Raw genomic sequence first — 13,957 nt, forward strand, 5'->3', positions numbered from 1 at the left:
CAGTGGAACCAATGCATCTCCTCTGCTAAGCAGTGCAAACCAGCACAGCGCCTCTGCTACATTGACTTTCCTGATGCAAAGACTTTTCGTTGTGGCCCCATCGAGTCTGCCACTCCTTGATGCATCCTCAATGCAGGCCCTTGCATTGCAAGCTTCTTGTTGATGGGTTCCTCAACAAAGAAGCAGGACCTCACGGCCTCCCAGCTCCTCAGAGGTGCATCATCTCGGCTATGCAGCACATCCTCAGTGCCAGACTTCACATCGAAGCCATCGTTGATGGGATCCTAGAAGACAATGAAAGACCTTAGACCACAGCCTCGCAACTTCACACAACTGATGAATCACATCACCTTGGATGCATGACATGGAATCCTGCAACTCTTCGCAACCGGGATTTAAGGTACTCTTGTAAAGCGAGCCTGACTGGGTCCCTCTAAGCAGCCTGTGCTCCGTCACAGTCATCCTGAACCTGTAACCAGAATCCACAGTTGGCGCTTTGTGCTTTTTGGAGCTATTTTCACTTAAATTTTTCACATTTCATATCTCTGATTCTAGTGATTGGATTTTTGTCATTTGGTGTTGAGTTATTTATTAAAATGTACTATGTTGTTCTTATTTGGGATGAAAGTTTCTTTGTGTTATGTTGTCACTTTATTACTGTTTGAAGTGCTGCATAAATACTTTTTCACATTGCCTCATAGTTAACCCTGATTGCTCTGTGCCAAGCTACCTGAGGGTTAAGCAAAGGTTAATGGGCTTTGCATGTGCCAAACCCTGACAAGGATTGTGGTGCTGCTTAAGTAAGGGGTTCACCCTGCTCAGCCGGTAACCCAATTTCTTAGAGGCAGTTAATCAGGGTGTGTGACAGCCACATAGAGGAAGAGGTAACCAATAGTTATCTTCTTCATAATGTCATATGTAAAGAGTATGCAGGCACTTAAGTGCGTATATATGTGCACAAGCACAAGTGTGTGCCAAATGTAATAACCTTTGAAACTACTAATAGTGTCAGAAGTAAATAACCAAATTCTTCAGGATTGCTTAGTAAATCACTGTTTCAAGCTCTATCGTTTTCAACAGAAGTTACAAGACACACAGATGCAGAGTCATGGGAATTAAACAGAAGACTGACCAATGAATTACGATTACTTCTCGTATCAAGAGTTGATCTACACGTCCTATTACTGTAACTACAGTACTTAGCTACACAACCCATCAGTTTAAAGTATATTTAAAATAGAAAAATAAACGTATGTTTTTCTGCACTTGTGCTTGCGTGTGTGCGTGTGAAAGTGCATTAAAGTGTGTCTGTAAACAACTTGCTCATCTGAACCTCTGAGAAGTAAAATTCAGAGCCTAAGGTCACCGAGAAATGATTGCCGTTCAGGAAAATATATTTTAAATCTGAGCGTCTGTTTGTATTTGTGTGCACCTTCATATATGTGTTCAATTGTATGGATATGTTACCTGTTTCTGACATTACCAACTCACGTCTCTTTCAAAAAGAACTAAAATGACAACACAGAACATTTGAAGACGGCTTGACAAGCAAGTTAATTCGGGCACAAACTCTGAGTAAGCGTTCGTATTCTATTTATCCTCAGTATGCCACTGGAACCAACAGCGCTTCATATGAATGAGTGTACTTTCACCCTGCCACCAGGGGGTGCTGTCTGCAGTGCTGCTGTGCACCGGCGGCATCTTAAAACTCGTTTGTACTACACTCCTATGTTCATTCACATGCTTTTATTATCATATTTGAAAGCAGACCAATACCAGATTCCATCTTTGTTTGGGTCAAGTCTGGAGTTGGATGCTGGAACCTACGTGCCTTCCCCGAGGTTGAGACCTAAAGAAGAGATATTCAAAGAATCTGGCTGCAGTTTTAGCCCTAATACGGGACTGCTAGAATCCAGCCAAGTTCTGAAACAAGATCCATTTCATATTACATTCCGGAGTTATATTCCTGTCCACTTGCTGTTTTCTGGAATCTGTATGAAATCGTTCAGGCAGAGAGCTGGAGGCGGCCCTTTCACTGCCCTCGCCAGCTCTGCTGCGGCGAGCACACATCAACCCAGCCCTGCCTGGGTGGCTGGAAGGACGTTATAGAGAGAGCTTTATGTGTGTATTTAATATTTTTAAACAGCACTGCTCTACCGAAGATGGGCGTAAATGCGCCCTGCGGACACTGAATACAGATACAAGTCATAATGAAGTGGAAGGCGTAAACTATTTGAGGTACATCGGACCACGAGAATTATAATAATGGGTGGAGAATGGATGACATTTAACATATTACTCATAAAAATAAATGCACTGTCTCGTGAGGGACAGAAGGCAAAGAAAACTGCAAGTGATAACCGCGACAGCGGGACATATGGATACCTACATAAAATACATGCTGAACAAATGAGGTTTTATTTTTTCACTAAACTGAATAATATCAACTTGCAAACTACAGCAGGCATCTCAGCAGCGTAGGAGCTGCCCCTGGGAATGCCTATGACAGTCCGATGAACATGATTTCCCTAGATCGCCAGTGTTAGACTTTCTCCACTTCTGAGGTTTCAAAGCAGACCCAAGTTCTGATGGCTTTTAAAGAGGTTTAAAGATGTTCTGCATTGCCTATGAAGGGAGACAATTTCAAATGTATTTGGGCTTCTACAGGAAGTTAGTGAAGATCCTTGTGCACGAGGGAAACATGATCCAAATGTTTCTTTCCAGACATTAGAGTGGCCGGTCCGTGTGGAACAGCTTTAAAGGGTATCCGTGTCGTTTCAGCAGTATCACAGGCGCATCATTTCGGAAATCAAGCAAAGGTTCACCAAAGACTGACGTAAACACTAAATAGAAGTCTTTAGGAAAACATTAGCACTGAAAATGTTTTTTTTCTCCACAAAGCAGAGCAGCTACAGCTCTTTTTAGAGAGTAATCAATATGGACACTCATGCAAAAATGCTAATCAATCCAAAACCTCTATGACATCAATAGAGAGAGATTTGGGGTAAAGCCATTATTGTTGAATTTGGAGAGTCATGTTTTATTTAAACTGGATTTGAGCTGCCTGGAAAGTAGAATTGTTTTCTAACAACCTCATGTCTTGGCGTGCCTGCTTTGTAAGGTCTGGCTCGACTGTGCAGCAGTCGTGGGACAATTATGTGAGAATCTCCAGGAGAGATGCTTTGGTTCCGCCCACATGTTGGGGACTAGAAATACATTATTCGTCCGGCACAAATGTTATGCTTTTACAAAAAGTGTCTGCTCTCCAGGCATTTCTGATCATTTTGCTTATTTATCCAGCTGCCTGAGCTTGAACTTTCAGGGACACACCCATGACACTGTAATGCTATGAAAGTGTCTTACATACCGAGATTATTTTATGTTGTTATTCTTTAACAATAGCACAGATGGGAGGAGAGCAGTGTTTACACTACATGGAATTTTTGGTTTAGCTGTCACCTGGAAATATGTCATCAACAAAGAAAAACTCACAGAGTTCTGAGAAAGGGCCCTGAGTTGTACTCACATATTGGTCCCTCTGAGCACAGCAATGAAGTAGGCTGTGCTAGCCAATCATTTTGGTTCTGCTTATCCCATCTGAGAAACCATGCATATAGAAGGTTTGCAATGTCAGAATCCTTGTCATCCTCTGACTCTTAAAAGACAAAACATTTTCTTCTGCAAGCTGCAGTTTTGTATAGTATGTACATTTATGACTGTGTGCCTCATGGCTGTCTTGTAAGAAATCTACTGGCCTGATTGGTTCACTAGGAAAAATGCCCATAGGTCTGATCTGTTTATTATAAAAACTTATAAAAACATTAGGTGTGATATATTGATGGTAAATAGCATGTGTTAAAATCAACAGGCACTTAAGAGTGGATTGTTAATTCTCTAAATCAGTGGTTCCCAACCTTGTGACTTCTCTGGACCCCTGCTTTATCATTACTTGAACCCGGGGACCCCCTCTAAATCCTTATTGGAATCCGGGGGACCCCCCCAATGAGTCATTATTGAAAGCAGGGAACCTAGTCTGTTAATATTTTTTAATCTTCTAAACAGTCGCAGAACCCCTGAGGAGGCTTCGCAGACCCCCAGGGGCAACCGGATCACAGGTTTGGACCACTGCTCTAACTTAAAGCCTACAGTAAGGTACTTTGTTACACGAAATTCCCTATATAGGTAATGATTCTGGTCTTAAATACTTCCCCGTACAAACCCCTGGGGGCGACTGTGCACTGTAATAATTCTTTCTAGAATCTCTTCCTATATGTCTGCATGGGTCTTGTAATAAAAAAAAAACTAAAAAGAAAACATAAATCCATATATAGTAATATATACCCATACAGATGTATGAAGGGCCTTTGGGTCCACTGTGTTCTGCCACTGGTCTGTCTGAGTGTCATTTACAATCTGCTTCCATCGAAGACAGCAACCTGCATGGGGTAATCGTTCAGTCTGCATCAGTCCTTGACTCACTTTCTCAGTGAATGGTGACATTTACTGATCATGTGTGTACATCCACCTAAGAATGAGTGCACTTTAGTTCCAAGGCTAGGTGTCCAGCCCTTTGGTTTTAATTGTCTTTTTTATACTTCCACTTTCATTTCTTTGCTTCTTGGCTTTTGATTTTAATGTTTCTTAAGAGGATAGTACAGCACTCTCTGCAGGGCTAGAGGGCTGCTTGACACTCATTTCATCTGCAGTGTGCTGCATTTCATGGGGGCACTTCCTCTAAAACAGGAGATCATTATGGAATGCTGTTATACATAGTTGCCCATTGTTTAGTATTCCAGGGTGCCAACACGTTTCTGAATTTGGTGACCGTGCTTGACATTTCAAACAAAAATATACTATTTACAATACCTTTGCACAAAAGACATCAGCTGCTCTTTTTGGTTTTGTTATTGCTTACATATGTTGACCATGTATAGAAGGCAATATGTTTTCTTTTTTCTACTAGTAGTCTTGTAATTTATCTTGCACCTGTTATTGAGTTTGTGTGGTTATGTCAGAAGGTGAGTGAAAGGATAAGTCCGTGGACTGAGGAATGGATGCATGAGTGCAAAGATTTGCGACGGAGTGAGTGTATGATGACTTACTAAGTGTCTACATCAATCACTGACAAATAAAGCACTTTCTTTTCTGAGCCAGACCTATTGGCATTGCTTATGTTCGCTTCCCCGGCAGCCTACATTGTGAACCTTTTTAATACCTGAAGAGTTCTAATTCCTTTTGCTGCTTTTGCAGTGACTTCTCTTGTTTCCGGTGGTTGCACTACACAAATGTCTGTTTTATGTGTGATCCATTGTCTCAAATGTTACATTTTTAGGTTCTTGTTTCCTGTGTTTGCCGTGTGCAGCATTAAACGTTATCTTTGAATGACCATAACTCACAGTCTTATGTTTTCTGCGTTTTTTTCTGGTTTTTCTTTTGCCCCATATCTTGCATTTCTACCCCCTTCCAATGGGGCTCTAGCCAAAAGCTTAGTTGGCAGTGACTCTTACTTTAGTTTCTTTTGGCTCTATGCTTACTCTAATCTGTGCATTCTTGAGTGCCCGTTTTCTATTCTGTGTTCCAGTGCATCTTGGATATATCCTCAATTTCAATTTCATGAATCTCTGTTCTAGTTCCCATGTGACAGCAGAGCATTCGGTGTTCTGGTGCCTGCTGTATACTGTACAACTGTTCTTGATATCTGAATTCCTACTAAAACTTTATGTAAGCCTATTGGTGGTTTCTGTTTTTGTTTTCTTCCTTATTCCTTGCCCTCTTTACTCTTTCCTAAGGAAATATAGTGTGTGTCCTTGTACACTGTCTCTAATTCTTCCCTTGTCTGTACTTGATTTTTGTCTACCCTTCATTCCTTTCACTCTGGTTTTTTATTCTATGTTTAAATAGATCCACTGTGTACTACAGATCTGGATCCATTCCTAATGTAACCTCATGGTTGGTCTTTATTTCAATAAGACAAGCAAAAGACTTGAGAGCTCATTCCACTTTACTGGGTACCATGCCACTCTGCTATGTCAGCAGAGGCACTGACCTCTGTCCCTCTGGTGGTGCACCACCTCCTGTACTTAGCCATCCCTGCCTAAATGTATAAATGTAATCATATAATAATTAGCTTTTCACTTTAAATCGTGTTTTGGTCCTACAACTGCATTTAATTTATAAAAAGAGACAACTTTCAGTTGATCTGCTATTTTGAATAGGTAAAATATTTGTAAAAGTTGTAGCAGCACTCAGATATAAATATGTATTTAATAATTGCAGAGAACTATCTGAAACTGATGGGGACTCCATGTGAGAGGGCACTTGCTTTCTTCAAAGCACTGGACACCATAATAATCCTGCAATAGTGTTTTAATTGATTACACAACAGCACAAACTGAACACTACCTAATAGGTTTCGATGATATTGGTGGTCTACTGCACACATTGCAATAGTCATCAAGATTGCTTAGTACTCTTGGTGGGGAGCTGTTGTATGATTTACAACTTTGAATATGGAGCACTTAAAACTATCAACTTGGAGTTCATACATAAGGATTGATTTTTGCGTTGGACTAACTGAATCCAGGTATAAAACCCTTACTTTGTCGTTAAGTATTGACTTTGAGCAATTTGACTGTGTGAACATGGAGCTTTGAAATAAATTAAAAAAGAATTGGCTAGGACACGTTCTGAGAGCAATCTGGTGGAATTTGGAAAGAAACAAATCATGCTTTGTTACTGATTGTTGTCATGAATTCTGTAAGGAGACTGAGGGATTGGATTTAGATTTCGGCGGATGGGTTACTCCGTCACAACGGTGACGGGTAGCCCGTCCACCGAAATCTAAATCCCATAGGAAATAATAGGATTTAGATTTAGGTGGATAGGCTATCCGGTCTCATTTATATTTTGCCAGTTGGGTTACTCCGTCACAAAGGTGAAATCATACCTGGGATTTGATTTCAGTGCACAGGCTATCTGTCATCATAATGACAGAGTAACCCGTCTGGTGAAATCTAAATCCCATAGGAAATAATAGGATTTAGATTTAGGTGGATAGGCTATCCGGTCTCATTTATATTTCGCCAGTTGGGTTACTCCGTCACAAAGGTGAAATCATATCTGGGATTTGATTTCAGTGCACAGGCTATCCGTCATCGTAATGACAGAGTAACCCGTCTGGTGAAATCTAAATCCCATAGGAAATAATAGGATTTAGATTTAGGTGGACAGGCTATCCGGTCTCATTTATATTTCACCAGTTGGGTTACTCCGTCACAAAGGTGAAATCCTTTCTGGGATTTGATTTCAGTGCACAGGCTATCCGTCATCGTAATGACAGAGTAACCCGTCTGGTGAAATCTAAATCAGGCCCAGAGTTTGGCACATATGGATAATGAACCTGTCTCCTTAAAGATTTTGATTTGCCGTAACAGAGCAGTGTGTTTTAATTTTTTTAATTCACAAACTGTTCACCAGGTCAGACAGTACTTTTATGCCATATAAAGGATAAATACAATGAAAAAAGTGGAGACTTTTTGGGATGTTTATTGCTGGGTGACTGAGTGCAGTAAAAGATAGAGTTATCCGAGAGGTTCACAAATGTAACTAACATTGCTTAGCACCCCACTGTTTTCTATCTACCGCTAGCTCAAGGACATCGGAGATGTTGTCGCATACAAAATTACTGAATACTGAGTCACAGTGAATAAATAAATATTTAATATTTTCCTTTATGTGCAAAGTGAGTGTGTCCTACTGGGCACCATCTCCAATCATACAATTAAAGGCAGTTGTATGTCATTATATTGTCTACAGAAATATTGTGCTTTTAATATCATTTTTCAAAAGTATCCCATTGGGTTTATATTTATATTGTTAAGCCAATTACAGCCATTTTTTTGTAGATGATATTCTGACAAAGATATTCTGGTATCGGATTGTGTGGGGGCTCTTGTTTATTTGGTAGTGTGTTTGTGTGTTTTTCTCCATGTGCGAGTGAATAAAAATGTGCTCAAAATCTTCAGTGCTACGCTGTACAGTGCGAGGGTTTTTTTAGAAGATAAAAGAGTTAAATTGTTTAACAAATGAACGAAAAAACACAAAATCCAAAAACATAAATAATGCTTATTTTAATTTTCTTAATGCAAAAAAACAGAAGACAGTTCACATTTAGAACTATACTGGCGTGATGCCTAGACCAGTAGCAAAAAGCTTCACCAGTAAACAGAAGCAAACATTGTGAAAAGGAACACTTTTACCTTTCGGTAGCGTGATGTTTTTTGGTGCTGTACAAATGATGACTTTGTTTCAGACTATAGACACTTTATATCCAAGGAGTTTGAGAACATCAGCTTCCAAAATGTTGAGCAGTGGAGATCCCTGAGCATCAACTGCTAGTCCAACTTGAAACGGCCATTAAAAGCTGGATGGGAATAAAGAAAAAAATAAGTTTACATTTATATCAATCCATGAATATGAGTGACTTGAGAACCTAAACTCATCTAAAGGTTGATTCCAGCATAATCAGTTTACTAACTCCAACCCTGATATATGACTCAAACCAAACCACATTAAAAGTTGAATTCTTGTAGTCACTTATGTTGCTAGCTACTCATTCATTACATGTAATTCAATTGATCCTTTATCCTTTAAAAACCAATGGCTTTAAAATTATAAATATAAGATCATTGAATGTTCGCAACTAAAGGCCAGATGTATTAACACACTCACTGCAAAAATTACTTGCAATTTGAGACTTGTATTTTTGTTACCGGTGTGGAATTTTGCAAACTGACCTGTGTACCAATAGGATGGTTCCCAAAATTCAGAATCAGAGTGGGTCGCAATCAGACTTACTCCATTAATATTCATGAGGTATGCCTCACATTGGGACTCAGCAAAGGTCAGCAGATCACCATGTCTGTCATTGACATTAAAGAAAGGAACATGCTTTAAAAAAAAAAAAAAGCTGCCAATTTTACTTAAAGAAAATAAGGACGCTTTAAAATAAGTTTTCTATTTTGAACCACTACTTATTCCCAGGAAACATTTTTCAAAATTCACAAAGGGGAAGGGATCCAAAGTGCACTTTTCAAATCTTTGCGACCAGAAAACCAGTTGGAAACCACTGATACATGATATACTGATTCACAATTTGGAAGGGACGCTTACAACACACTACTTCCAAACTGTGAATCAGTAATCATTTGAAACACATTTTATGAGTTGGTAAAAGATTCCTGACTCCTAAAATGAGATTTGTGCATTTAATAAATCTATGGCCAGATTTAAGAAACCCTTTGCGTCACCTAACGCCACATTAGCGTAATTTTTCTGATGCTAATCTAGCGTTAGATTCTCAAAAATGCTGCGCCATATTTAGAAAGTGGCACAATGCATGCATTACACCACTTTGTAAAACTCTGTGCCACATTATGCCTGTGCCAGGCATAATGTATGCAAGGGGGGCATTCTGGCACCAGGAGGCCATTTCTAGCATAATTTTTAACACCTGCCTAGGGCAGATGTTAAAATGAGGCTCACATTGTTTTCAATGGGCCTTTTTTCACTTTGCAGGATTAGCGTCAATATTTTTGGTGCTAATCCTGCAGAGCACCAAACTAGCATCAACATTTTTTACGCTAGTTCCCTAACGTGGGCCTTGGTGCACCGTATCATAAATATGGTGCGCACACGGTGGCATTAGGGGGGTGCAATGGGGAGGAAGAAAAGAGGCACATAATGACATGATACGCCACTCTTCAAAAATCGGCCCTCTAGTCTGCTGTTGCAAAAGCTGGTAGAAGGCTAGAAGAGCCGCAGTATAACTGGCCATTGCCTAGCATGTGACTAACACTGACTAGACATATTTGTCTTTCTACAGAATTAATCTGTTACATCAATTTTGATGTATTCCTGACCATATCTTGAACGGAGATACAGTGTTCAGAATGGCAAACACAAAAATTAGTAACTCTGTCAGCAGACCAGTGCCTCTGAAAAAAGGGCTGGAGCAGTGGCATGCCAGGTTTTGCTTGTCTGGCTACCTCAGGCCCACTGGTACTTCTGATATCCTGGCGGTCCTGTCATGAAACCTGCTGTTTAACTGTAGGTCTGACAACAGGCTGCATACACTCACACATAGGAAGCCATTATACGTTGCACAGTACTGGATGGGTGCAAATTCAACAGACATTATTACTGTTATTTTACAGTAACAACCTGAGAGTGCTGGCACAATTACAAGTTAAACCCCTTGTCTTGAGAAATAACTGTGTGGACACAAAATTACTGTGTGCTATTCTGCACTCTATTTTGAGGGTTTTAAGACACACATTTAGCACCTGATGTCAGTAGTGGCTTCTGTGTGGGGCAAGGGTGCAGAGAGGGGCAAGAGAGGGTATAGAAAGTAGGAAATACTTTTGGCAGAGGCAAGCATAACCTTGACACAGAAAAAGGGTGGGTGTGACATGATTCTGGAACCTGGCTGTCATTGGCACTAAGCCCTCGAGCGATTTCAGCAGCCCTAATTTCCATCCCTTCAAATCAGCTCCTGTGTTTCAACACCCAGGAAAAATCTGTTGCAGGAACACCCAGCCAGTCATGACCAGGCAGAGTGGAACTCCACACAGGACTCCTCTCATACCAGATCAAATCCTTAATGTGGGACAAGTAAAACTGACGAAACGATGAACATAAGAGGCAGAGGCAGTCTGGCCTACAGGGAAATCCTTAATTCATCAGGTCACTTCACTGGAGACACATCACAGCTTTCATTGATGCCATTCTAATAAACCTCAAGGACCATATTTAGGAGAAAATGATGGTGTGCGTCGCTGCGCCGAATTTGGAAGTGTCATGCACCGTCATATGCAGTACTCAGGGATGCGCCATATTTACTAGAATACAGAGCACCCATGAGTTTCTGCCTGTTCTAAATATGCTGCCGTGTGCGAATGCAGCAACCCTTGCACCAGACTGCAAGAATGGCTGTGTTGAAGGGGAGCTTGTTTTTGTCCAGGAAGGAACACCTTCGTGCACAAAAACAATCTTAAAGAGCGATTTGCTCTTTCTAAGTGTGCTAGAATGCAGCACACATAGAAAGATCAAAAAACGAGGAGAAAGCCATGCTAATGCCACCTCTGGGGTGGCGTTAGATTTTGGCACTGCCTTAGGTTTACGAAAACCCATAAATCTGGGTCAGCGTAAAAATGTAATGCGTGTTGCTGTGACATGCCCACAACACCCATTGCATGCCTCTTTCACACAAAGTGCTGAGTGTGAAAGGGTCCGCATTTACAAGGTGGCGTTAAGCCACAAAAAGTGACTTAACGCCACCTCGTAAATACGGTGCACTGCATAGTGCCACCGAGCTTCACTAAAAGTGATGCTCCAATGGTGCTAGGGGCTCTTAAATATGTCTCCAAATGCCTTTACTGACAGAAATAAAGAAACTACAAATGTATTTCAACATTGCCTGCGACTGTATTCCATATTTTGTCAATAAATCATAAATCAAATATGAACTGGTTATTTATCTCTAGTACGTACCCGATACACAGCATGCTGCCTGCCTTTTTGTGTATCTCTTAAGCCCTAGATAAATGTGATTCCGGCTGCTGGAGCTCCTGGGCGCTTGTGCCAAGAGCCAAGCAACTCATCTTATTTATTGGCTTGTTTGTGGCTTGTTTGCTGATTGTGTTCGTGGGAGGACAGTGACAGGTCTAGCAGGTCATCATGAGTGTTAGAAGTATCCTAGGGCTAGACATAAAACAGATACTTGGTCCAGGGGAGGATGGAGTCAAAAGGAAGCACATGCTCTGTGCAGATTCAGCAAAGACACAGCATCTTTTGTGACCAGTGCATCTTACATGATTAACAATATGAAGCATGCTACCTGCAATCACTAACAGGAGTCTCTCCACTCTGGGTTACTGAGATAACCTGCTTATACCCTAATTACGAGTATAGGAGATGTATGTTCCACAAGATAAATAATGATACCACGGGGTACGTTATTAATCGATGTGATAAATATCACGAGTTGTGGGCGAATACCATGAGGATTTTAGTGTTTAATGCACCAACAGTAAATAGTGTAGGTTTGACCTGCCGCAATTTAACGCAGTTTGAGCTATTTAACACATCCCATAATTTATTGATGTGCTAAATTTCTAACAACTCAAAATTCCAACCTGTGCATAAACAGGGGTTTATGCACAGGTTGGAATTAAGCGCCCAACTCATAATCACTTGGAAAAGCTTTGAACGATTAACATAAGTGACCTCATAATGCACTTCTAAGGATCCGTACATATGTTATATGAGCTCAATGAACCAACACTTGTGAGTTCATTTTCTATTAGGAGAAACGTGAGCATATAGGTGAAGACAGTCATAAATTGTAGATTCCAGTTGCTTTTCACTAGTACATATGAACAAAAGTATTTGTTAGTAACCTTCAAGGCATTATGGGTAGGACATTTGTGAATGCTGGGTAAGGAGCCAGGAAACTTTTTTCTCTTGCGAAATAGCTGCAATTATCATGAAAAGTCAGAAGCATTATGCAAAATGCACTTGGTATCTTCCATGAAAATGGAATGTGAAGGCATGCCTTACATACAAAGGTAGGCAAGATACCAACAGAAGACTAGTTTGGGCAGGGAATGTCTTTAGGCTGCAACACAAATCAATTTTACAGCTTCCACAAGACATTTTCGGATTGCACTGGTTTCCCAATGGTGACATTTTTATGAAATATCAAGACTGTAAACCTGGAACAAACTGAGCATAATTCAAGTAACGTGAAATTAGTGAATTTTGCAAGAATTTGGCCACATAATAACAATTGTAACACTGGCCCGGACCTGGGCTGCATCATGCAAAACACTCTGCTAATGCACTTAAACTTAAAATACATTGCTGCACTTTCGGTTTTCTTAGCTCTGGATCTCTATCTACGCAGGCAAGCCACGTACATTCATTATCAGGAGCTCCAACATATCGAACGTTAAATCAATTACTACCAATTACCACCAGCAGTAGATATGATTTCTTTTAGATGTAAATCTGAGCATATTGTGTTTGACGAAAATATATTGCAGATTGCTATGCATTATAGCTAGAGGACCCAGTTTTCTATATATTTTCCTAACTTCTTGAAGCTCTTTTTAAAATTTAATGCAAACTGCTTTTAGAGTGAGTTATTTAGAAATGAATATAGCTAATTAAATGCATATCACACAAAAAATGCCAAACTCTCTACCTATATTCTAAAAGATTCAAAATCAACACAAATCACATCGCATTGTAATTCCAGAACAGCAGATTTAATAGAATTTTGAGCTAGTTTTGCAGCACAAAAGCAACACAAACCTATGCAAAATGCATATTCGGAATTTACTTACCAATGCAAAACTTGTTTTTTTTGCATTGCAAGATTGACTCAAAGTAACACAAAGCAGCACTTTGGCCTTCTTTGAACTACTTTGTGTATCGGAGGGGTGTTCCATGGCCGGTGCATGGGAGTTTCCATGCAACAATCCATGGTTTTTGATGCAAAGCTCTATCTACTGACAATACTAAACAGGGTTTTGCAGCAAAAATTCCGCCTCTTTGAGAATGGCGATAACTTGGTTTTTACATCTCCAAACTTTTCTCACTTTGCAGGTGTGCTGCACTGTTCAGCTTACATCCAAAGTGGAAAAAGTATTCATGTTTTTCTAGACTTAGGGCCTGATTACGATCTTGGTGGAGGTAATACGCGGTAACAAATTTGACGAATATTACGTCCACCATTTTACGATTTACATAGAATACATTGGAACTGTAATACGGCGGACAGGATATCCATCATATCTGTGACTGAGTAACCCCCTCTTCAAAGATGATAAACAGGCGCTTAGTATTCTCTTCAGGAAGCATACCATCCCAGTGGAAAATCTATGCTACACAGGGA

General features: G+C 40.2%; 1 protein-coding gene across 2 annotated transcripts in view; it reads right to left on the reverse strand.

Annotated features, from left to right (window-relative positions):
* The window catches only part of TMEM121 (transmembrane protein 121), a 696,740-nt gene that overhangs the window by 176,609 nt on the left and 506,174 nt on the right, over nt 1-13,957 (reverse strand). For both annotated transcript variants that reach the window (XM_069208841.1, XM_069208843.1), the window contains one exon: nt 8,259-8,422. The gene's annotated coding sequence lies outside the window, so the exon portion shown is untranslated. The remainder of the gene's footprint in view (nt 1-8,258; nt 8,423-13,957) is intronic.

Source organism: Pleurodeles waltl, chromosome 9, assembly GCF_031143425.1.
Source record: "Pleurodeles waltl isolate 20211129_DDA chromosome 9, aPleWal1.hap1.20221129, whole genome shotgun sequence".
NCBI classification, from domain to species: Eukaryota; Metazoa; Chordata; class Amphibia; order Caudata; family Salamandridae; genus Pleurodeles; species Pleurodeles waltl.